This window comes from Myodes glareolus, chromosome 14 (genome assembly GCF_982192425.1).
Source record: "Myodes glareolus chromosome 14, mMyoGla1.1, whole genome shotgun sequence".
Lineage (NCBI taxonomy): Eukaryota > Metazoa > Chordata > Mammalia > Rodentia > Cricetidae > Myodes > Myodes glareolus.
In genome coordinates, this window is record NC_142039.1 from 48,610,004 (window position 1) to 48,636,188 (window position 26,185).

At 44.5% G+C, this 26,185-nt stretch overlaps 1 long non-coding RNA gene across 1 annotated transcript in view; it reads right to left on the reverse strand.

Annotated features, from left to right (window-relative positions):
* Positions 1–667: 667 nt before the first annotated feature.
* Positions 668–26,185, reverse strand: part of LOC125396186 (uncharacterized) — a 46,696-nt gene continuing 21,178 nt past the window's right edge. Inside the window, exons 2-4 of the long non-coding RNA XR_007230741.3 lie at positions 9,214–9,325; positions 1,461–1,570; positions 668–902 (exon numbers count right to left, since the gene is read on the reverse strand). This is a non-coding gene — a long non-coding RNA (uncharacterized LOC125396186). The remainder of the gene's footprint in view (positions 903–1,460; positions 1,571–9,213; positions 9,326–26,185) is intronic.

Here is a 26,185-nt window from a genome sequence, read left to right on the forward strand (position 1 = left end):
ATATGACTTAACTGTACCATTCCCGGGTATTTAGTGCAAAGACTCCAAATCAACCTATCGTAGACACTGACATTTATCCCAGCACTGTTCACAACCGCTAAGCTACAGAACCAATCTAAATACCCATCTACAGACAGACAAAAAAATGCAGTTTATATAACAATGAAATTTTTCTGCCATGAAAAGGACGAAGTTGTGTCATTTTCTGAAAAAATAATGCAACTGAATATAGTCAAATTAAGTAAATTAAGGTGGTCTCAGAAAGACAATATTGTAAGATTTTTTTCTCATTCCTGGACTTTATAGGTATATAAAATTGTGTATGTACATATGGCATAAAAGTATAAGCAAAATTATCTAGCAGAACAAAGGGGACTAACGGGAGGAAAGAGGCACAAGAAAGGAGAGATAGCAGGCTATGAGGGCAATATGCTCAAAGTACAGTATAGAGGCCAGCGAGATAAGAGGGCAGAGGCACTTGCTGCTAAGCCTGAGATGACCTGAGTTTGATCCTTGGGGCCCACGTGGTAAAAAGACAGAATCGATTCCTACAAATCATCCTCTGACTTCTACATGAATGCCTCGTCACATGAAATCTACACACACACACACACACACACACACACACACACACACACACACACACCACAAATAAACAAATTAAATATCATTTAAAATACTTCAAAGTTTATTAACTACTTGTATGAGAACTTCTGTTGTGTAACTCTGTATAACAAAATGAAAGAGACCATGATGCACGCTGAATCATATGTTCCATTGTGTCTCCCATAAGCATGAATCAGTCTTCCTCGACACCTACAGGAAGATAGAAAACTTGTGTTCATTCAAACACGTGTATCCTCTTGTCTTCAGCTATTGGGAGTGCCATGTGCAAGAGCATGCTGCAGAACACAAAAGGAGACAAAATTGTTCATAGTGAGCTTCGACACCTCAGACAACTCTGGGGGCTTGGGCTTAAGAACGGTTTATTAGAAAAAGGTCTCCTGAAAACATACATAATCTCAAATGGTTGTCAGTGTGTGTCAAAATAATTTTCTCATTTAAAAATGTAAGATTACTATCTCATATTAATAAGAATTCTACTACCTTTAATCCACAGTTCAAAATACTGAAAAGAGAAGCTGGAAAAGACACTAGAAGTTGCAACAATCTCCCATGTATGAGGACTGGGCTAATTAGTAATGTCCAAATAGCCATGCTACCTAAAGCAATCTACAAATTCAGTACAAAACTAGTAAAAATTCTTGGAATTGTCTTCACAGAACTTGAAGAAAATATCTAAAATCACACGAGGGAATGCAGAGGACCTAGCCAGCCACTAAGGGGATTCCCCTGAGAAACTCTCCCAAGTGAGGTTCCATTGCATAGAGGATTCAGAAACAGTGGACTCAAGACATGTAGAAACAAGTAGGGACATAGTCAGGACTCATTTAACTCACTCTGTAGATGACAGAGGGACATGGTGCCAGGATGGTTTAACCCAGGGCTTCTTCATGTTGGCTGTACAAAAGAATTCTCAGGTTTTCCCCAATAGCAAGGGACTGGAGTCCTAGAAGACAGTGAAGATATGCATTATAAGTCAGAGTCCTCAGGACTTACAATGTGCACAGATGTCCCCAGATCACAGAGACCTAATGATTTCAAAGCAATTCCCATTCAATAGAAATGACACTTTAGGTTTTGAATTTACATCTTTCCTCCAGGAAACTGGTACATGGTACAACTTCTCTCAATACTGGCCATTGAACCACAACTCCCATGAGCCCCAAGATCACTAAGGGAAGCAGGTACCTGTCCATGTCCCTGATAACTTAGCACCTTAAATAAATATTTTACTTAAGAGAGTTGTATCTCACAATGGACTTACACAAAAGGATAGCCCTGGTCAAGGAACTTGTGTATAATTGCTACTTCTGAATGCTTCCAAATGACTTTTTGGTGTGGGAAGTCCTTCTGTATATGTGTTGCTTTTGTTGGTTAATGAATAAAGAAGATGTTCTGGCCAGTGGCTTAGCAGAATAGAACTAGGCAGGGGAAACTAAACTGAATGCTTGGAGAAAGAAGGTGGAGTCAAAGAGACCCATGGAGCTGCCAGCTGGAACCTTGCCAGTAAGTCACAGCCACGAGGCAATACACAGATTAATGGAGATGGGTTAATTTAAAATTTAAAAAGCCAGAAATACGCTTAAGCTATTGGCCAAAGAGTATTGCAAATAGTATGGTTTCTATGTGGTTATTTCGGGGCTGAGCAACCAGGAACAAACAAGCAGCCTCTGACAACAATTCTTCAAAATGTTTTTTTTTTATTTTTTGAGATTATAGTAAATTACATCAATTCCCCTCTCCCTTTTCTCCTTCTAAAGCCTCCCATCTACCTTCCCTTGCTCTCTTTCAAATTCATAACCTCTTTTTCTTTCCCTTGATTTTTCCTATGCATGTCTTAGTCACTGTTCTACTGTAGCCAAGAGACACCAGGACCAAGGAAATTCTTGTAGGAAAAAGCACTGCTTACAATTTTAGAGGGTTAGTACAAAGCATACAGACATGGCGCTGGGGCAGTAGCTGAGAGCTTCACATCCTGATCCACAGGCGGCAGGTGGAAAAGGAGACCCTGGGCCTGGCATGAGTTTTTGAAAACTCAAAGCCCACCCCAATGACACACATCCTCCAACAAGGCCACAACTATTAATCTTTCAGAAATAGTTCTATGGACCATTCAATGGGGGCCATTCTCATTCAAACCATCAAGTGTGTGTGTGTGTGTGTGTGTGTGTGTGTGTGTGTGTGTGTGGAGTCCTTACACCCACAGATAAGTGTGGTCCTCACCCTTCAACAAGAAAATTATCCTTTACAATAGGCAGGGGTCATTCTTTTAAAAACCACAACCAATCAAAATGCAGAGTTGTGGAGCCCAGTCCCAACCAAAACATCTACAACACAACTCCTGTACCTAAGGTTCATGGGTTATCGCAGAAGAGGGACAGAGAGATTGTAACAGCCAGAGGAATGGGGAGTTTGCTATGGGATTGCGACTCCTAGGAATGTCAGAAGCTACACCCATACGGTTTCTTCAACATGGCTGTCTTTGAAACATTTCGATGGCATTTATGTGACAATTTTCTCCTGGAAGTCACTGGAGCCCTGGGTGAACACTTAGAACCCTTTGGTCTCCAACTTGACCTGGGCCTCCAGCCATGCAATGTTGGAAAAGTATGACATGCTGATTGTGGTCCTTTTTGTAGGTTTGATGTGTAGTCTGCACACATGGTTGATTCCATCACCAAACGTACCTGCAAGCAGTGGTCAGTATTTAGTCATGCCTAAAAAGCAACTAAAAATAACTTGCTTTCTCTCTGCTCGTGGAAACTATTCTGAGAACTAAGTTGTACAATCGCCAAAACCTCCCTTGTGCCAAAAATGTTAGGTTCACCAGCAGCAAGGGAGAGACTCCAGTTCTGGCACTAGAAGTGACCTGGAATCATCACCACCCAAAGACCAAAGACTTCCTTACACAGGAGGGGCCCCAAGGTAGGTGGCTTGCTGTGGGTTGGTGGGGGAATAAAGGGAGAGGACTTGGAATTGGACCTCAGGACCCTCCCTCCCACTCTGAGTTGCCACAGTGAAAGAAAAAATGTAACCAAACCACTTTACAATTCAAACTGTAAAAGCTTACACTGAGCTATCAAATACCCTCCAGGTCCTTGCAATATATAAATGTAGATAACAATTTACCAACATTTAGGAAAAAGGAAATGTGGCATGTGGTCTCTCTCTCTCTCTCTTTCTCTGTGTGTGTGTGTGTGTGTGTGTGTGTGTGTGTGTGTGTGTGTCTGTCTGTCTGTCTGTCTGTGTCTGTGTGTGTCCTTTCAAACTAAACACAGCCCATGCACAGTGGTCTCAATAGCTTACCTTGTCCCTGCTCAAACATCTCAGATGATATGTGACCACGCCCCACCTGTGGACCCACTGGGTAGCCTGTCCTACAGCTTACTTCGCCCTCAGAGCTGTCTTCTGGGGTACCTCCTAATACTACATCACTATTCAGATTAATAAACTGAAGCTTCCCAAAGGACACATGGATACCCCTAGGGTTCTAAGCGACAGAACTGACACTTGAACTCTGACCCTCCTGTTTGAGTCCAACTTCTGGATCACCATGATTGATTACCAGCATCAGTCCCAGACTTCCAGAAAACTCACCCCAGTGCTTCTGTCCATAACTTCTATACTTTGACACAGGTCTCAAAAACTTCCTCGAAATGCTTCAAAGTATAATTCAAAAGTCCCCTTCCGTGATGGCTAAGACCCTCTGCTTCACGCTCCTATTATTACACACTGGTTCTTATTTTCTGGAACCAATTATATAATCTAATAAGATCAATAACCCAAAGGAGAGCCCAGCGTCCAGGCTCAGAACTGACTCCGCCTACTGAATCCAGTTAGGAGTAACAGCATGTCCTAGCCAAGTGTCCGGTCCCTATGTCAGGCTGTTCCTGTTGGGATGCTCACATCTCACACTGATGACATGCTTCACAGAAGCTACATGCACTCATGCCCATCAGTTCCTATCTTCAAGGATTAACTGATGTTTCTCTTCTCTTGATCCCTCACGCTAGACTCTGAACACAAAGGCCAGCATACACTAGTCACTCTTGGACATATCTGCTCTCATTCTGTGTCCAGAAACATGAGGCTTACCAACTTTAACCATTAGAGAATTGTTCTCAACACAAGATAGATATTACTTTTAACCCTTTTGCCACCCCAGGGAAACCTAACCCTCACTAGCACACCAACAGATAGGCTAAGTATAGCTCTGAGTGGCCTCAGGATCTCTGGCCTGTTGCTTCTGGCAACCAGATAACAGGTTGTTCCTTTAAGACTGTTTCTAATGATTCTGTGCTTTGGGTCCTAAAAATGAAAAAGGAATCACTGTAGGGAACTTTGCTAAGCTTCTTTGAATAGACTGATTCCATTTGTTCATTGAATAACCTGTCATCCACATATCTTATGTGTGTGTGTGTGAGTGTGTGTGTGTGTGTGTGAATGTGTGTATGTGTGTGTGTGCACATGCAGGGGCATGTATTTGTGAACAACTAAATACACATTTGCACACAGACACAGTGCATTCTGGTTCCTCCCTAAAGATGTCACTGTTTTGTAGGAAGGACCAATGGCTGTCTGACAGTATGATATAAGCACATATAGTCATTGAAGGCACACAGGAGAGGTGCTGACTCTCAAACAGAAGTGGTTTCCCAAGGAGGTGGCTCTGGTCCAGATGTCTGTCTTTCCCTAGTATCCATGTACTAAAAAGCTAGCCTTCGGTGTGGTGGTGTTGGGAGAAGCTACTTTGGGAGGAGATGACCATAGGGATGAGCCTTTCTGGCTGAGCCTTATAAGGACTCTGGTGAGCTCTCCTGCTCTCCTTCCACTTTGTGTATTGGGAAGCAGGCCCTCACCATACTGGGCACAGACCTACCATAACCAGCCTCAGGGCTGTGGGAAAGGTACGTCTTGTGTTGATATGCCACTGTGTACGATATTTGGTTGAAGCAATCCACACCAAGGCACTAGAGACACCTGACTTGTACCTCTTACAGCTTGCCTGAGGAAGAAAGTCTACTCAAAGCTAGTTGAATGAACTGACAGATGAATGAGTAGATACACAGAGGAGTGACGAAACAGATATGCAAACAAGAACAGTAACCTTAAGAGCAGTTGCCCAACCTGCACTGAAGATAAACAGAGGACTGGTGACTACACACCCTGGGAAATACTTTGTACAGAGAGAGACGCCACTTTCTTGTCCATTCTCTCCTCCTGCTGCCTGAAATGTAGATACAACGGCTGTCGCTCAAGCATCCACAGTGGATTAGGATGTGGGAAATAGAAGACCAGAAAGCAGGAGTCTAGATCTTTCTGGCTTAGAGGAGCAGCCATATCCAACCTGGGTTGTCTCCTTTCACCTTGTGGGGAAACAGCAAACATATTGGGGTTGGGTTCATTGTTAATTTGGGCCTTCTGGCCATTACTAGTAGGGATTATTGCTAATCTTGTTGCTGCCTGATATCGGTAACAACAATGTGGTCCGCTGCTTTCCCCCTAAATTAAATATTTGTCATGTGCTGAATAGCACTGATTAGTGGGACAACAGAGGCTGCTCTGCACCATGGGGCATTCCTGTCTGTCCTCCACACCACATTTCACCCTGGGTGGGGGGTGACCACAATAGAAGGCCGTACATTTTGCAGCTGAATAAGCAAGCCATCCGATCTGCATCATTCTGTTCTGGTTTCTCAGGGCCTATTTCTGGCTTTTGTTCTGCCCCATTAAATACTGACGAAAACTCCATCTATCTTCCAGCCCACACAGAACCCAGAACTTCACCAACCAGGGCATCTTCTCTTCACTGAGGCAATAGAAACATCCACACTCTTCCCCCAATGACAAGGTCCTGAGAACGATATTGCTTTCATTAATGACTGACTGCATTTGTTAGGGTTATTTTCTCCCTTTCTGCTATTTCTGACACAGATCAGAAGAACGGGGTCCTCTGGGAAGACACGGGCTGAACAAAGCCCTCTTTGGCCTCTGAGGTACAACTCACACCACTCTGAAGCTGGCCCTCGGAGACCATGCTAAGCTATCTTTCTGTAGATCTTTGTGTCCAGTGGCTTCTACTTTCTGAACACTGGGAGCTGAGAGTTTGCAAAACGTCTTCGGTTTGAGCCAGCTAGTCTAAACACCAAAATGCCTGGGCTCTCAGACAACAAGGAATTTACCCACAAAGGGGCTCTGCTCTCAGGTTCCTGGGCAAGAGCCACAGGAGATTTCCCATGATGTTATAAAACACACTTGTCTTGCCATGGACTAAATTATAAATGCTTGGATGTAAATTTATGAATGACAGCAATCACAGTGGAAATAGTCATTCTTTCCACTCCTTATAACACAGAGCAAGGCCATAAGTGGACCATGTGACGTCACACTGAAGCAACCCAGACCTAAGACGAGTGCTCGCTGAAATCCATGTAAAAATTCTAAGTTTCTATCAGACTTTGTTTTTGCTAGATGTCAAAGCAGTGCAATAACTTAGCAGAAAGAGGCAAATTTCAATTATCTTGTTTAAGGAGCCAGCACATCTGGTCTAGCCGATTGCTGGCTGACTACTCTCATGGTAGAAATGAGCATGGGGTGCTCACGTCTGGACACTCGGGCAAGACTGAGAGAGCACCTGCGGGATGCTCAGAGGAAGCCAATGTGGTTTCCCAGGATTCTGAATCTGATCTGATCACAACTGAGGAGTAAGAAAGCACAGCAGCCACAGTTAACCATCTGTTCTAGAAACTGAAAAGAAGGAATAGACCCTCACCCTACATGTGGATTAAATCATAGACAGACTTTCAGAATAAAACAAGCACTTAATAATAGAAGTAAGTGTCTACTTCTGAACACACAAGCCATCCCATGGGGACGTATTAGTATCTTTATTTGACAGATACAGGTACAAGACATGGTAAAAGAAACAGCAGAAAGCTCAAGAAGAATCCAGAGACATGGTGCTAGGAGGAAAAACCAGCCCATTGACTACTGTGGAACTTCTCAGGCTAGACAGCCCAGCAGGGGGCTACGGGTGAGTGAGTGGCAGAGGGGCTTTGACACTCCATGCAATCAAGTGTCAGACACTGGTAATTATAAACAGCTCCAGGAAGGAGGAGAAACTGTAAGGTGTTTATCAGAAAGAATGAACAGGCCAAATCTGGGAAGCCTAAAGCAAACAGGCAAAGGAAGGTCTCCTAGAGGGCTCCTTTCTGTGTTTGAACTATAATTTTTAGGACCCTCTGGGCTTCATACAAGGCATTTGTTTCTTCGCCTGTTAAAAACAAAAGGGGGCTGGCAATTGTCATATAGAGGCAAGCTTCCTGTGTTTATCGGATTCCAAAGTGGCCCGCCTGCTAAAAAAGGTTAAGAACCCACCTGCTCCAGACGTCCCCTGCTGAGAGACAGATGGCCCCTCCCTGGGAGGCTGCACCTTTGGGTCAGCCCCATTGCTGGCTCAGGGAGCCCTGAAGCCACTTACTCTGGGAACATCACAATGGTTTGGACCTCAGCTGGGTACAATGGATACAGCACCCTTGATTGGGCCGTGGGCTGGGGAAGATCCCCCTCAGGCAGGAAAGCTGAGACCAAACTTGCCAGAACATTCTAAGAAGGCGAAAGTCAGATTTCCGACCTCCCATTCTAGTGTTTCACTCCCAGACACAAGAGAACGATAGGAGGCATCAAAGGAAACAAGTGTTCTGAGATGTTCCAGGCACACCTGCTCACCACCACCTGCACCCCACTCCACCTCAAGCCTCTCTCCTTCCTGCAGAGACTCCTCCTAGCACATCCGCTCTCGGCCTTTCTTGCTTTCTCCAGCTCTGTACACGGGATCCCAAAATGCCCATGCACAATGTGAAGCTGTATGCAGAGTCAGATCAAAGCAGCCTGGAATCCTCCAAATCCAACTGAGTCCCCAACCTCCTCCCCAAAGTCTCTGAGAAAGAACAGAATGGACAAGAGTGACTGATTCAGAAGAGATCTGAGTCATTATATAGCAACATATTCTTAATTCTTTTTACAATGTGTGTGGGGGAGTAGCGATTAAAAATGGGGCACCAGGACTGGAGAGGGGGATCATTGGTTGAGAGCACTGGCTGCTCTTCTAGAGAACCCCGGCTCCATTCCCAGCAACCACATAGCATTTCACAACTGCCTGGTGCCCCAGTCCCAGGAAATCAGACACCCTACTCTAACCTCCAAGGGCACCAGGTACATGATGCGCAAATACATATGCAGGCAAAATACTCATACATATAAAAACAAATACTTTTTAAAAAGTAAACCTTCATCATAAAACATTATAAAAAGAAAGTGCTGTACACTGTACCAGTGTCTCTGTCTCCAACCCGATGAGACAGCTCAGGTCATGGAGCAAGACTCCTTCTGCTGTAATTTCTAGCCAAACAAGCAAATGAAGTTTCAAGTTTATTTGGTTGCGGATGTCACTGGCCCTGGGGCTAGTCTTTGATAGCACCTGAATGTCTAGGACTGACCAGTTCTTTCTGACTCATTCCACCCCTGTAGAGCCTCAGGAATCCACACAACCTCTTCATTATCGATGAAGCAAGGATAGTGAGTACACACCTCTTACTGGAGCGGGCACTGATGTTCTCTCTATTTCATGGAAAGGTGTTGCAAAACATAGCTTCTAATGTCTTCTCGAATGAGTCACAGAGGCAGGAATGGAGAAACACTTCTGAGTGACAAACAAGGAAGAGAGAGAAGGAAGACAGTGCTGATGATGGGTTCTTGGAACACGACCTCGAGTCAGTTTACATGAGCAGAATCTACGTGTAGATCTCCGCACAGGGCTGCTGCTCAAGGAAAAAAAAAGCCATTCGCTTTCTTCTCTGCTGATTAAAAAGATAATATTCACATAAAAACAGAATAATAAAGTTGGATCCCAAGAAGGGAACACTGCCAGCATTTTAAAATATTTTGTTCCACACATGTCTCTTCTACCCAACAGGTGGCTACACAGCAGTTCTGGCAGTATATGGGTGCTATCTGGGAAGCCACATTTACTATCAATCGGTGATCAATGATATTTTTCTCTGGCTCCCCTATTTTAAAACAAAAGCAAAGACTTACAGTGGTCTGCTCACTGGAGACCATGACAGTCACTGAGAATTAGGCAACCCTTTCCCAAAGCTGTATCTTAACTTCTTTCCTCTTGCTAAGGCAAAATTTTCAGATGAAAGCAACTCAAAGAGGAAAGGGTTTATTTCAGCTCACCGTTAGGTTAAAGTTCTTTTCTTCTGGTGGGCGGAAACTCGAGGCAGCTAGCCACATTGTATCCACAATAAAGAAGCAAAAAGCAACAAATGAATGCTAGAGACCAGCTTACTTTCTCCACTCACACACAGTCTAGGATCCCCCACTCAGGGACTGGTCCCACCCACCGTGGTAGACCATTCCCCCCACTGATGTAATCAGAACAGTCTCCCACTGGCAAGCTTAGACGTCCATCCATTGGCCGACCCTCTTACGAATTGGCAATCAGTACTAGTCATTACAGCCCCACCACGTGACATCACTGTACTGCCACCCCAGACCTTATGTTTTAGGGATAGTTTCCTCTTTGCACATCAGATATATCATCTGTTCTTTAGCTCTACCTGGTGTTTGGTGAGGCAGAAAAATGGATTTGGACTTTGTTTAGAATTCGTGAGAAAATCTGAGCTCTGGGAAGTCTCTCCCTGATCAGCTTTGCTTTCCTGTCTTCTGAGCAGTTTCAAGGTAGTTTGAACCATCTGAGGTAGCTGTCATTTGGTAACTGATTTTGTCTTCTGGTGTTCTTCTGCTGAACAGTACTGGGGTGTTGTTGTAAAACAGAGGAACTCCTCACCGGGGCAGTGGATCCGAAAGCTGGAGAAGGCACTGGGAGCCAACTCAAAGTCAAGGACGTCAGAGATAGGGAGCCCTGCTCTGACATTGCTGAGCCAGAGGCTTCAGGGAGACATGGTTGGATATTCTTGTCTTAGGTTTGCTTCCTACCTGCTGTGACCAGTGTAGGGCCTGTCAGCTCAAGGAGGAAGCCTGGCTTAACTTTCCAGAGTGAGGAGTGTCTTAAAGAGACAGAACCATATCTAACAGTGATGTCATGCCTGTCAATTTGGAGGCTCCTTCAAGCAAAAGTGGAGAGCTGTTGAACTGTTTGGGGGAATCCCTAAAGGTTTGGGGCTTCCTTGAGCTGTTGGGGTTCTGTGAGATCATTTGGAACAAAGAGACAAGGGTGTTGAGATCTGCCATGATTTATGTAATCATGAAAGCATGAAGTCTTCACCCACTTGGTACCCCCTAGGGGGAAAATGTGGATGTCTCTTATATTCTTATACTTTTTGGTTGTGAGCCTAGCTATTAATGGCTGAGTCATCTCTCCAGCCCATAGTCTCTTATAGTCTTAAAATAATCTCTAAAACAGTATAGGGTAAAAATCCAGTCTCTGCCCCTGGATCTCCTGAAGAGAAAACTCTGGCCCAATCTGGGTTGGGGCATAGGTTATGACCCCTACATTTGATAGCATCACAAGTGTGCCTCACCCTGTCTTCCTTCTGTGTATGTCTTCATAGATGAGTTTCATATGTCTGTCCTGAGCCCACTGTGTCTCAACTGGGGTGTTCATCTTTTTTTCTTGTAGTCAGAAATAACTCTTTGTATATTAAGGGTATACACCTCTGCCATTTTCTCCAATGAAATGCACTGATACTCAGTGTGCTTTTCTCCAATGGAATGCACTGATACTCACTCAGTGTGCTTTCACTTTTGTTCGTTATTGGTGCCATGATGTGAGCAACGGCTGTGTTACATTCACAATTAAGTCTCAAAATCACAAGTACTAAAGAAAGTGGGTACCTCAAGTCTATGGGGCAAATACCACTAGTAGCCCAACCATGTCCAAGAAGATTGACTGACAAAGGTGATAGCCACAGAGAAAGAAAATAAATAAGAGAGAAAACAGGAAGATGGAGTCCTCCAGCAATGTCTCCCCTGTAATGGGAAATCTTCCCTTTCTAAGGGTTTTCTCTCTGCAGAACTTTCTCTGAGACTTTCCCTCCCATGTTTTCCACCATCTCCCAAGAACTGGAGTTCTACGAAGCAGTGGCAATTTATAAGGCCCAAAATACTTTCATTCCCAAATTTAAACCATTCTTTTCACTACAGTGTAGGATTCTATTACTAAACTAACACCTCAGGGTCTATGACTCCAAAATTATCCCAGGAGGCCCTGCCAGGGATGCCCAAGACTACAGCCATGGCGGCTCAGTTCCAGTGACCTGGACCACGCCAGGCACCTGCAGCCTTCTGTTGCAGCCCGGGCCTGGAGTCTACAGCATCATGGCAGCCTCTGTGTTCCACAGGCCACTGAAGTGTCTGTCATTGTCTTTGGTTATGAATAACAGTGGAGTTACATTTGAACTGATATACTGGATTCATTCTGAGTAGACTCCCTAACATTAGCACTCCGAAAGTAAGATGAGATAGGCCATCTTTCTAACTCACTAGGAAAGCTAAAACCTACTTTCCTTTACTTCTACCTACCATGTGTTCCCAGACACCCTTCCCATGGCTTCCCCATAGTTTTGAGCTCTGTGGGTTGTGGTATACTCTTTCTGTGTAAAGCCGGGCAAACTTAGAGGTAGTAGGATTTCCCAGGTTATTCACTTCCTTTAAAGAACACTGCTGACACACCCTCCGTCCTTAGAGTCACTTAATGAGATCCACATTGTCACCTACTTAGCAAAGAAGGAAACTGGGGTTTGGGTGACTGAGAAGTTTCTGAAAGCCATACAACTTGCCAGCGCCCAGGTATGTCATGCCAACTGCAGCCCGTCCGCTCTCACCATGTCACACCTTAGCCTGCACCCTTGGCTAAGTACTCTGTGCGCATTTTCCCCTGAATCCTTCAAAGTAGCACAACTTGATCCCTGGTGATGCAAGGTCAAAAGAAGCTACAGCATATGTTACTTCATCACTGCAGGGCAGTGGGCAGAAACCAGGGTCCAACATGGGCTCACTCCTTTCCAACCAGCCTCTCACAGCTAGGTCAATAGAATGCAGGCCTCCCCAGGAGCTCTGGAATCCACTGTGAAAGAAGACCAAAAATATTTGCACTACTTTTGTGACCCAAAATATTCAACTGAGAAATACTTCTGAAACTTTCTTTTCCTTTTTCATTTTCAGTATGTGTGCGCATTCATACACATGCTAGAACTGCGACCCAGGCCATAAGGGGAGCAATGATGCTTTGAGTAAGATTCCGATAACTCAAGGAATATGAGCAAGGATTAATAACTAGGACACAATCAACAGGGTAAAGAAAGAGCTACGGAATGGAAAATAATCTTCATCAGCTATCCAGGGAATCAGGATTAACATCTAGAATATACAAAGCACTGAAAAGAATTACAAAAACAGAGAACAAAAACCTGAATGGTAAGTGGGTAATGGGACTGAATAGACACTTTCAGGAGAAGTATAAACGAACAATCAATAGATGAAAACATAGTCACCGTGTTCAGGGAAATATAAATTAAAGTGTATTAAGATTCTCTTCATCTGTCAGCATGACCATCAATGAGAAAAACAAACCACAAACGCTAGTGGGGGTGGAGTGGGGTTAAGATACCCTAATTCATCCCAGCTGCCTAATAAATAAATTGCAGTGCAAATTATTCCAGGAAACTATGGAAACAGGTGTTCCTCAGAAACAAAACTCGTAATTCCTACCTGATCCAGTCACACAGCTCCTGGGTTACACCAAAAAGAACCAAAGTCAGATTATCACGGAGAAGCCTGCACACCCATGTTCACCGTGGTATCATTCATAGTAAACAAGCTATGAAATCCACCTGATACCCATCAAAGGTTATGTGGATAAAGAAAAGATGCATAAAACAGAACTAAGTAAAGTCTCAGCCACAGCTAAGGTTGAATATGTGTTGCTTGCATGAAAATGGGTAGGACTGGAGGTCACTGTGTTAAGTGAAATAAGACCCACAAAGACTTGTATCCTATGCTTTCTTTAAGATGAGGAATCCAGTAGGGAAAATACATGAACGCGCAATGGGGTATGCCAGGAAAGAGGGAAAGAAGAGTAAGGGGTAAGAAAGAGTCACAATAGTGAATACAATAAAAATATATCGCATTCATGTGTGGACCTGTCAAAACAACTCATTTTGTACAATTAATATGCAATGATAAAAAAGAAAGAATTCTGGATAATTTTTAAAATGAAGTTAACACTCACCAATTCATTATGGAATCTGAACTTCAGAGGCCTTGAGCTTCCAACCCTCTTCCCTAAAGACTTCAGCAAGAAGGCTGCCCATGCAGGGTCTCCGCCTCCCTAGAGGTCAGGCTGCAGCTCAGCTTGCTTGTAAACATTTATCAATACAAACCAGTCTGAGGACTGCACCCACCTAAGGAAGAAAAATCACCTGTTGCTCAGGAGCAAGCATCAAGATGCCCCCAACAAGCCCACTCTCGTGAAGGATTAGAATAAAACTCTAAGAAGAACTGGCTTGATAAAGCGTACTCAGTCTGCCTCATTCAAGGACATGAGACAGGAAGGGCTGTGCCTCTGCAACAAATGTGCCAGGATAGCCAGCCTGTAGCCATCAAGTTGCTTTCAATGAAGTCTCCCAAGCCCTGTGGCATTTGGGCTGGAATTACTGATTTTTCTGAATATGATCTTTGGATTATCCAGTCTAGTCCTTGTACTTAACATTTCATGAAACTAATGGCCAAGTTCAGTGGCTTTCTCAAAAGCAAGTAGTTGGTCAGTAACAAAAATTGTTCATAAATAAGGGGACAAGACTCAACTAATACCTTCATACATATTCCCAACACTCAGATCTACTTTTCTCTAACCCTCTTGCATAAACATACACATAAAAGTACATGTATACATATGTATGTGTTTGTATACAAATGTATGTGAACATATGTGTGCATGCATATATGTACCAACCTATGTTGACTGAGGTTTCTGTCCTGTCAGGTCCCACAGCCATTTAGTCCCAAATAAACACACAGATGTCTACATTAATTATAAACTGATTGGCTTAGTATCTTAGGCTCTTCCTATTAACTAATTCTTACATCTTAAAATTAGCCCATTATTCTTGTCTGTGTTAACCATGTGGCTTGGTACCTTTTTCAGCGAAGCATTCACATCTTACATGCTCTGTGTCTGGCTTCCTTTGCATCTTGGTGACGACTGTGAACTGAAACTTTTCTCTTCCCATAATTCTCAATGCCACACCTCTGCTTCCTACCTGATCACTGTTACCCTGCCTATACTTCCTGCCTGGCTACTGGCCAATCAGCATTTTATTAAAAATAAGACGAGTGACAGAATAAAAGACCACTGTCCCACAGCAAACCTATCCAGGTATACCTACTGTGCTGGCTCAAATGGAAATGGCCCCAAAAGCTCAAAGGGAGCAGCAATATTAAGAGTGTGGCCTTGTTGGAGGAAGTGTGTCACTGGGGTGAGCTCTGATGTTTCAAATGCTTAAGCCAGGCCCAGTGTCCATCTATTTTCCTGCTACCTGAAGATCCAGATGTACTTCTCTCAGCTTCTTCTCTAGCACCATGTCCGCCCGCGTGGCGTCATGCTTCCCACCATGATGATAATGGACTAAACCTCTGAACTGTAAGTCAGCCCCAATTAAATGTTTTCCTGTACAAAAGTTGCAGTAGTCATGGTGTCTCTTCACAGCAATAAAAACCCTAACTAAGACACCTACTCACATATAAAAAAATACATATCTGTACACACTTAACCCCAGTGCCTCAGACCACGCACTGCAAGTTTTATCAAGCTCTTTAGACATCTAGGCAAGAATCCAGCTCCAGGAACATGGAGCCTATGAAGCTTATAAAGAGAAATATCATGCACCAGGAGGGACCCCAGTCATTATGATGATTGATTTAAATTCTGAACACGATTGGATTAAGGAATATCTGGGAGATACATAAAGCATATCACTCTGGGAGGGCATTTCTATAGACTACTGTACTATGAGGGCTGTGACCTAATGGATTGCTTAATACTTTGATGAATTCATAATATGATAGCATTATTAGAAGATGGTAAAAGATAGGAGTTGGGGCCTAACAAGAAGTATGTTACTAGGGATGTATCTAAATCTTGCTCTGACCCATTTCCTGGGAGTTTCCTCTGTTTACTACCCAAAGTGAAGTGAAACAGTCCCTTAGACAGTCTCTGAAACTAAGAGGCCCAATGACTCTGAGTTCAAGCCCCTGAAACCATGAGCCAAAACAAAGCCTTATTCAAACCTCAGGCATTTGCATCACAATCACAGAACAGTTAACTGATATAGGTACCTTTCTTTTTATGCTTGACACCTACTGATACAGTGACACCTACAGAGCTCTCGGATGACAGTGGCAGTGCCTCCGAGATTGTCCTGGGGGTGGGGAATAGAAGTGACACGTGATATTTCTTAGGAGCAGGCAGGAGCAGGCATCATTTATTCCTTCAGCTCTGGTATCCATGCCTATCTCATCATTCAGGAATGAATGAAATAATATATAGTGATTGTCTGGATGTGCCAGCAAATAATACGTGCTGAACTAGAAGAATGGCAACCAGCCAGGGCTGAATTTGCATGTGGTGGAGGCATGTACCTCTTCCTTTCCCAAAATCCAGGTCCCCAGTTTCCTTCTAGAAAGTGAGATTTGTCATCCTGCAGCACCAGTACACTGGGTGTGGTAGGCAGTCAGTACCCAGGCCACTTCCAGAAAAGGGAAACTCCAGAACTTTCCCAAAACACACCTTGCCAGCAAACCTTAGCCAAAGAGCTAGGAAGCAATCTGGGTGTTTCTTTCCTGGTTCACACCAGCACTCTGTCCTGCAACACCTTCCGCATGTTGCTGAGATGTTTCCTAAGCATTCTCACTTTATCCAGGGTGGCTCTTCCCAACTGGGTCACAATGTCCTCCAAGGCAATAATCAACCCTTGTCAGCTGCTGAGAGAATACACTTACCTAGTAGATGCTCGGGTGTGTTGGGGTGAGGCCCTGGGCATCATTTCAGAGAATCTGCAAAGTCATTGTTCCCCCAGAAGTTCAGTACAGTGTGGCTAGCAGTCTGGACCAAAGCACAGAACATCAAAATTTCTACTTCTTCTCCTTTCCTCTGCCAAGGTCAAGAGCACAAGCATCCTCCACCGGAAGCAGCAAGGCAGACAGATGCCTTCAGAACAGCCTGGTCCAGGAGAGACTGAAAACTTCTGGGGGTCGGGCATGCCTGATATGTGCCCTGGTGTAAAAGTTTGGTTACTGTCAGCCCTCAAGTCTAGGGATATTCAAAAAAAGGTAAGACACTAAATAAATAACCATGTGCCAGTAGAATTAACTCTGGAGAAACCATCCCTGTTAATCACTCTCGTATTCTAAACAGTGATTTTCAACTTTCCTAATGCTGTGCCCCTTTTGTATAGTTCCTCGTGGTTAATACATGACCCCCCAGCCATACAATTATTTCATGGCTACTTCATAACTGAAGTTTTGCCACTATAAGAACTGTACTATAAGTATCTGATATGCAGCTCCCAAAGGAGTCAGGCAGGACTCACAGGCTGAGAACCATTGCTCTAAAATCATATGCTATGCCGCAGTCTCCAGATTGCTTCAAAAAAATGCTATCATATTTAATGGAGTCCCTGCTGTGACTCTTACTCCCACAGAGAGGCTGCAACTGCGGAGAGATACGGCAACTGGACAAGTGTATGAGCTAGGAAGAGTAAGAAACCCATGCTCATTAGAAAGCCATCCTACATGCGAATTTCCCGTCCCTGCTCACTAGCCAAGTCAGCTTGTGCTTTCTTCTCCTTGTTAGTATAAACCCAGGGCCAGTACCTTCCTTGGCACTGCTCATGAGGACTGACCGTGTTGAAATATGTGAAGAGGTAAACGTACCAGACAGTAAGCACATAGTCACCACTTGGGACAGGGTGACATCTCTCTCTCTCGCTGTGGACATTTTCAGTTATTTCTGACACTTTATTCTGCCTGTGCCAGCTCATCCCTCAATGGGACTTTTGAGACCCTAAAGGTAGTCCTCAATCAGTGATCCACCCACACCCAACCAAAGATGTTTCGTTTTTGCAAAGTTACACCACCGTCCTTCTAGGTGGCAGGATGTTCTCTGTGACTACTCTATGCTTTCTGACCAAAGAAAGGCATTCAATCTCTACATCTCCCACCAACCAGGTCTAGCCATCATTTAAAAGATAAAGAGAAGCTGGGTGGTGTGGTGTACGCCTTTAACTGCAGCAATCAGAAGGCAGAGGCAGAGGCAGGTGGATCTCTGAGTTCAAGGCCAGCCTAGTCTACCGAGTGAACCCCAATGCAGTCAGGGCTACACAGAAAAACCTTGTCTCAACAAACAAACAAACAAACAAGATCAAGAGAACATCAGAAGGGACTCACAATTATCTTGAGGTGACCTTGGTTCCAAAGGAAAACTATAGCCCCTTAAAACCTCATTTGTGTATTTGAGCTTCTCCTATGCTGTTTCTCCAGGGTAAGAGCCCCGGTCTCCACTGTAAACGCTACTTTAAAGAGTCCCCTAAGGGAGCTGTCAGCAGCACTGTAACAGGGCAGGGAGCTGTCTTTTTTATCTCTACTTGCCATCAATGCAAACTTGTCTGAAAAGATTAAGAAAATCCTCTCTTGAACCATACACATGTTGACCTTTGAACCCAGTCTCCCGGTGTGTCTCTGGGGTGACCACAAAGCTCCTCAGCTGTGTCCGTGCCCCCCTCAGCAATCCTCCCGCCACCCTCTGCTGTGATCAGCCCTTGCAGCACATCAGGACAGTAGCTCACCCAGGTATCTCAGCGCCTCCCAGGACCCCTGGGCTCTCACACACATCTCAGTGTTGAAGTCCAAGGACTTAATTCTCAAGAGCCCCCACACACACAGCCAATGAGAGCTGAGTCTCGGAAACCTTCCTGTACAAAAGCAGACAGTTCTTATATAGATTTCTGAGGACTGCTTAGGACATCCCTGGACTCCAGGCCCTTGCTGTGACACATCCATCGCCATTCCCCACTCCAAGCATTTGTGTGCTATGCCAGGGGAACCCAGTGTCACACTGATAGGCAGGAAATGGGTTGTAAGAGCTTGCCATCTTCCTGGGTGCTATTTTAAAGGTGGTCAGGGAGACCAGAACTGGGATTGAGATGTCGGGGTTTCGTTGACACTTCGTTGGTCGGTGTAAACAACTAGTCAGTAGGTGTAACAACTTGAAACGGGGTTAGTCCCTAAGTCTGGGGTATGTGGCTCCTAAACTTCTCCTTCAGTGGTGAAAATCAAGTTTGGTTTTACTTCCCTCAAAGGACTGAGAAAGAGAAGCCCAGAATAACCAGGTTTCATCTGGCCACAAGCCAAAGTGTGGCCACATCAAGGCTTAGAAGTTGTCACCACACCCAAGTTTAGATGGCTGGAGTAGCTTTGAAAACATAGTTTCCAGAAAGTTGAGACCAAAAATCTCACACTAAACAAATATTTTATCTCAAAAGAGAAGGTTGCTTCTGAGTAGACTTGCAGCATGTCGGCAGAGGGAAGAGTACTAATTCCACAGTACTCCAAAAATAAACAACATAGAGATTGAGCAACTAATATTGCACTTTACCAAATATATTAAAGATCTTGGGAGCACTCCAGAAGGACAAGGGTTACCTACAGACTTGTATGAGGAACCAGCCTGACTGCCCATATAGCTCAGAGCCGCTTCTGGGAGGACACCTACGCGCAGGCTTATCGGGCATACCACCAAAGATCACAGCAGGCAAGGCTGTTCCGTGGTTTCTGAGGCATCGCTGAGAAATGGAGTTGACAGTAAAACACGGGCAAGCCTGACCTGCATAGCTCTGGCGAAAGTTGCTAGAAAAACAACGCCCTTGGTTGTGCACAGGTGTCATGAACAAGGACAAAGAGACCTTTCTCCCCACTGTGCCCAAGGCGTGGAGCGCAGGTGGGAACTACCAGGGACTGGAGGCAGGAGGCTCTGACTAGAGGACTTTCCTCCAGTCCCCGAGTCTTCTGCTCTCCGGTTTCCAAGTCTTACACAATTCGTCTGATCTAATGAGAGGAAAACCTTGCAGAATTACAAACAAAAGGTCGCGAAAGAAAGTGCTTTGTAAAAACCGCTCTGTGCCCACTCTCTGAGCACCGGGACAGACACTCGGGTTTGCTGTAAAGGCCCTATGTTCACAGCTAATATCAGTCTGACTCATACATGATGAGGAAAAGAAACACAGTCACTCCTCAGAACTGCCATGGTCTCAGACCTGACAACCCCTAGGGCCCAGATTTTACAACAAAACTGTTTATGATCACAAAGAATGCTCCTTAGATAAATTGATAGTGCTGGATCTGTACCAAAAAAAGCAAAGTGAACCTGGAGTCGCTCACCAGGACCAGGACACTCAGAATGGAATTACAGCAAACACTCTTAAGATTTCAAGGAAATTTGGGTCCTTTACCAACAAAGGCCTACTATTTGCACACACCTTGTCCTGTATACTTTAAACCATCTCTAGAAGACTTACAAGGCTTAATATGTGGTAAGTGCTAGGTAGCTGGGTTGCTACATTGTGTAGGAAAGACTACCTAAGGAAAACATCCCCATATGTTTATTCAAATACAATTGTTTTTCTAGAATAACTTTAATCTAGTTTTACTTGAACCCATAGATGTGTACCTATAGATTTGTGGGCCTGATTACAAGTAAATTTAGACTATGACTAGCTTCGATGTAATCAAAGCCCTACAGAAGCATCCTTATTTTGTGGTTGATGAAAAAGTCGTTCTTGTTTCCTTCAGGGAGACCCAAGGTTGCCTTGTCTCCAGGCAGTCCCACCAAAACCAGCTTTACTCTGAGTGTCACCTTAAAAGCAACGTGTAGATTGATATGATTCAGGCTGGTCTCTTTCCTGCTTTTCTTGAGCAAGTTAAAAAAAGAATGTCATTTAAAAATTTTTTTTAAATGGATTTATTTAGTGGGTGGCACACACATGTCAAGATCAGAGGACATCTTGTAGGAGTTGGTTCTCTCTCTTCACCATGTGACCCCTAGGGATCAAACTCAGGTTATCTGGCCTGACTGTAAGCCCTTTCACTCACCCACCCCACCATCTCTCCCATCTGACATCCCACTATTTAACAGAAGCTACATTTTATCATTGCCATTGAGATTTTGACAATTACATGTCTAGAAATAATAGTTCCATGTGTATAGAATGGAATACAACCTGCTAAGTCCCAGACTCAGTAGTAGTTAGCAAATTCAATGAAGTTTCCGTATTATTTGGAAAAAGGTGGGCCTAATAAAAAAAGATCAGGAGTAGAGGCTAGCACAGGGAAGGAGGAGTTGAAGGCCATTTGCCCTTACACAATTCTTTGTTTTATGGCTCAAGTATGTATTTCTCCTGCCTTCTTTACAGTCAAAAGACTGAATGAAAAGCCAATGTACACAGTCAGGAAATTATGAGCCAACTGAGAGTTAAAACATTATCCTCCAAATAGGACCGGTTAAGTTGACTGCTGTGGAGAAATATCCAGAGTGTTTTGCCAAGAGAAGCACAGAGGGCTATAACTATAATGAGTATTTGACACTGTGCACAGCAAGGGAAATACCACTATGCTGTATTTCCTAAATATTTTAAACGGGCTGTGTCCGAGGGTGAATTCTGCCATCACCACATTTATATGTTGATGTGGCCTAATCCCTGGTGCCTAAGAATGAGAGCACATTAGACAAGACTCATGAGAGAAGTGGTTATGCTTAAGTGAGGTCTTGTGGCCAAGGGTGATGGTGAGCACCTTTAACGCCGGTGCTCTGGAGGCAGGGGCATGCGGATCTCTATGAGTCTAAGGCCACCTTTGTCTGCACAGCCCAAACTATCTAGTGCTACACAGAAAGACCTTGTCTCAAAAACAGATGAGGGGGGTCTTTAGGGTGAGAGTGGACTCTGATCCAGTGTGGCTGGTGCACTTATAACAGGAGTTAAGGATTCAGACACGCAGGGAGGATGACCCAGGAACAAGACACCGCCTGCAAGGAGGGGGGGGGGGAGGGGGGGGGGGAACCAGCCCTGCTCACACTTGATCTTGGACTTCCAGCTTTCAGAACTAAGAGAAAATAACAATATGTCCTTTAAGCTACTAGTTCTGTGACATGTTATGTGACAGTCCATGAAAAGTAAAATCTGTCATCTAATCGCTTCCTGTGGACAGATGAAGGACGGCGTAGAGAAACAAGGATGAACACGAATTCTGTGACTATGCCTCCTCTCACAGTTTTGACTGTAAAACCAGGTCAGTAATACATAATTATGAAACAAGCTGGGGAGAATGGAAAAAAAAAAGGTAAAGCAGCAACCAGTGTTAACTGAATATCAAGCGGGCAGCTTAAGCACTAGAGGCTAATTATCTCAAATAACTTCAGATTTGGCAATTTGACTATGTGGCCAACGGAATCTACGCCCTAAGGGCCAAACACAGCGAGAAAGGAAAGCCTTGGCACTCTGACGGCGGCTTTTATTTATCACACTGTTACTGATTTAATTGGGATGATTTCCCAAAATAATAATAGATAAACTGAGATAAGTAAAAACACGTTCTATGAAATTTTTCAAAGAATTAAGTATTATATTTAGAATTGAGATTTTTATGCACAAGAGTGATGAAGTAAACAGACAGTTATGCTGGCGTGACAGGCAACATGGAAAAAACAGATGAAATCAATAAAGATTTACTCCACAAACCTTTAGTTAAATAAGAAAAAAGACCGTCTTAGTCACTGTTCTATGGCTTTGAAGAGACACCATGACCAAGGCAGTTCTTACAACAGGAGGCATTTAGCTGGGGCTTGCTTACAGTTTCAGAGGCTTTAGCATACGTTGTCATCATGGTGGGGAGCATGACGGCACGCAGACAGGCGGTGCTGGGGCAGTAGCTGAGAGCTATATCCTGATCTCTAGGCAGGGAGAGAAAACTGAACTTAGCATGGGATTTTGAAACCTCAAAGCCCATCCCCAGTGACATGCTTCCTCCAGGAAGGCCACCCCATTCCACCAAGGCCACATCTCCTAATTTTTGTAATGCTTTCAAATAGCTCTACTCCCTGGTGACTAAGCATTTGGAGACATGAGCCTATGGGGACCATTCTTATTCACACCTCCAGAAATACGATGTACGTATTGTTTCTCTCGAAGGAGAAAACTTTCTCCCTAGCATTGCCCACTGAAGAGCCCTAGAAGCACTAACTGTCCCAGGAGCAGTGAACATGGGTAGAGCCCATATTTAGCCTAAATACACTTTGACTGTTAGTAAGAGGGCTCAAGGCTGAGTACAGCTCCGTCTGTAAAGTGTTTGCCCCACAACCACCAGGTTCTGAGTTCATTCTCCAGAATGACATAGAGGCAAACATGATTTCAACACTGGGGAGGCAGAAACAGTTCGATCCCCCGGGCTTCACTTGCCAGCCAACCTATCCTAATGCGTGAGTTCTAAGCCAGATGAGGGCTCCTGCTTTTAAAAAACAACATGCCAGGCGGTGGTGGCACACGCCTTTAATCCCAGCACTCGGGAGACAGAGGCAGGCAGATCTTTGTGAGTTCAAGGCCAGCCTGGTCTACAAGAGCTAGTTCCAGGACAAGCTCCAAAGCTACAGAGAGACCCTGTCTCAAAAAACCAAAACAACAACAACAACAACAACAACAACAACAACAAAAAACCCCACAAGGTTGATGGCAGCTAAAGAATCAAACCCAAGGTAGATCTCTGGCTTCCACATGTGCATGCACACACACATACATACCATATGTACATGCACGCACATATGCCTGCACACACACATACATACCATATAAATACAATAGATAAATGCAAACAGTCCTTAAACAAATAGAACATATCAGGTTTGGCACGGTAAATGTAAACTGATCCTGTAGTATCATATCACTAGGAACCCACGAAGGTTGAAATGGATTTATACCAAATATATTAAAGGCCTCCTAGCACATGATGATGCATATATGAATGTGTGTGTGCATGCGTGCGAGAGTGCACATGTGCACACATGCGTATGTTGTATGTGCACTTGCCACAGAGAGTGGTGGAGGTCAGAAGACGGCTTTGCGGTTCTTCCCCTCTGCTGCGTATTCTAGGGGCGGATCTCAGGTCGCCAGGCTTCCCCTTTCACCCATGGGCCATCTCACTGGCCCCGCGTTTTTATCTTTACTAAGGCTTACACTTTGAGTATCTTCCTTAGGGTTTCTGTTGCTGCGGTGAAACCCCATGACCATAAAGCAAGTTGGGGAGGCAAGGGTTTATTTTGGCTTACCCTTCCACAATGCTGTTCATCATTGAAAGGAAGTCAGGACAGGAACTCAAGCAGGGCAGGAACCTGGAGGCAGGAGCTGACACAGAGGCCACAGAGGGGTGCTGTTTACTGACTTGCTTCCCCTAGCTTGCTCAGCCTGCTTTCTTTTAGAACTCAGGACCACCAGCCTGGGGTTAGCACCACCCACAATGGGCTGGGCCCTCCCCATTGATGACTAATTGAGAAAACGCCCTACAGGAGCTCATAGAAGCATTTCCTCAACTGAGGCTCATTCCTCTCTGATGACTCCAACTTCTGTCAAGCTGACACAGAAACCCAGCCAGTACAACTGACCTCTTGTCAGCTGGACATACAAACACATCACTGTTAAGCTGCCATCCTTCTTTTCTTATTCACCCCAAGATCTCACGTTAAAATCATAACTAATTTTAAAATTCCCAATCTTTGCAAATTCAAACACATTAAAATTTCAGTCTCTTTAAAATGTTTCATCTCTTTTAAAAGTTCAAGTCTTTCCTCTGTGGGCTCCTTTAAAAATCAAAATTAAACACCTATTCAAGAGTGAAGTACCAGGGCACAGTCACAATCTGAGCAGGTGAAACTAAACTCCAACAGTATAAATAACTCCATGTCCAGTTATCTGGGATAAACTCATGACCTTCTGGGACCCTCCAAAGAGCTTAAGACACGTCTCAGGCTCGGACCTCTGTAGCACACAGCTGGTCTACCCAGCTCCAGCAGGCTCTCCTCCACAGTGGAGTGGAGTGTGTTGCTGTTCTTGGTGGTCCTCCTACGGGGCTGGCATCTCCAAAATACAGGGGTCTTCTGCTGCAACTGGGCTGCACTTCTACCAACAGCCTTTCAGAGTCGTTCTTTCTGGTACCTCAACTTCCTTGCATGACCCCTTCAGTCCTGGACCTTCAACTGAGGCTGAACCTTCACCAGTGGCCTCTCCTGGCCCCTCACAGTGCCAAGCCTTAGCTGCTCTCCATGACCCCTTCAAGCCTTTAAAACCAGAACTCCTGGGTGAGCCTTACATATCAGAGTCCTACTGGCAGCACAAGGTACAGCCTGGACTGCCTCTGGAACGCAGCTTCTCTGTGCTCTCAGGAAACGCTTTCCAGGTTTCTCCTCAGTGATGCTGACCTCCTCTTCATCACCTTTAATTTCCTAGCTCCAGCCGACCAGCATCAGTTGTCCCAGCGACGTAAAGGTTTCGCGTCGGCAGTTCTGGTGTCTTGTTAACCCCAGCTGATTCTTCAGGCCCAGCTAACCAGAATCACAGAATCGTAAATCAACACAACGAATGGCCCTGAGAGAGTCTTTAATATTCCCTCTCAAATTTCACAAACCAGGCCTCCGTCTTCTGTACTGCTCTCAACATTCTGATCTTCTAAGCTCCTAGAGAACCTGTAACATGAGGGGGCTGGCTTGTTGGGGTTTCCGTCCCACCCAGTACCCCACAGCCGGCAAGCCCAAAGAGAAAAATCACACACAGGACTCCATAAGATTATAAAGCTGATTGGCCCATTAGGTCAGGCTTCTTATTAGTCCTTGTAACTTATATTAATCCATTATCATTATCTATGTTAGCCATAATGGCTCAGTACCTTTCTCAGTGTGACAGCTTACATGTTGCCTCTTCAGTGGTCTGCACAGGAATGTCAGAGGAACCTCCCTGCTTCCCAGAATTCTCCTGTTCTCATTGCATCACCACTACTTCCTGTCTGGTTTTTCCGTCTATACTGCCTGCCTGGCCAATCAGCATTTTATTAAAATATGATTGACAGAATACAGACAATTCTCCCACATCAAGAACGTCCCCTTGAGGTCTCAACACTCACGAACTTTTCTAACCCAAAGTTCCAAAATCCTCCTAAAAAACACAGTCAGGTCTGTGGCAGCAATACCCCCACTATGCTGGTACCAACTTGACTTAGTTAGGGTTTTTATTGCTATGAAGAGACACCATAACCACAAAGCAAGTTGGGGAGGGAAGGGTTTATTTGACTTATGCTCCCACAACGCTGGTTATCACTGAACGAAGTCAGGATGGAACTCAAGCAGAGCAGGATCCTGGAGGCAGGAACTGATACACAGGCCATGGAGGGGTGCTGCTTACTGGCTTGCTTCCTCTGGCTTTATACCAGCATGGATTACAAAGTAGAA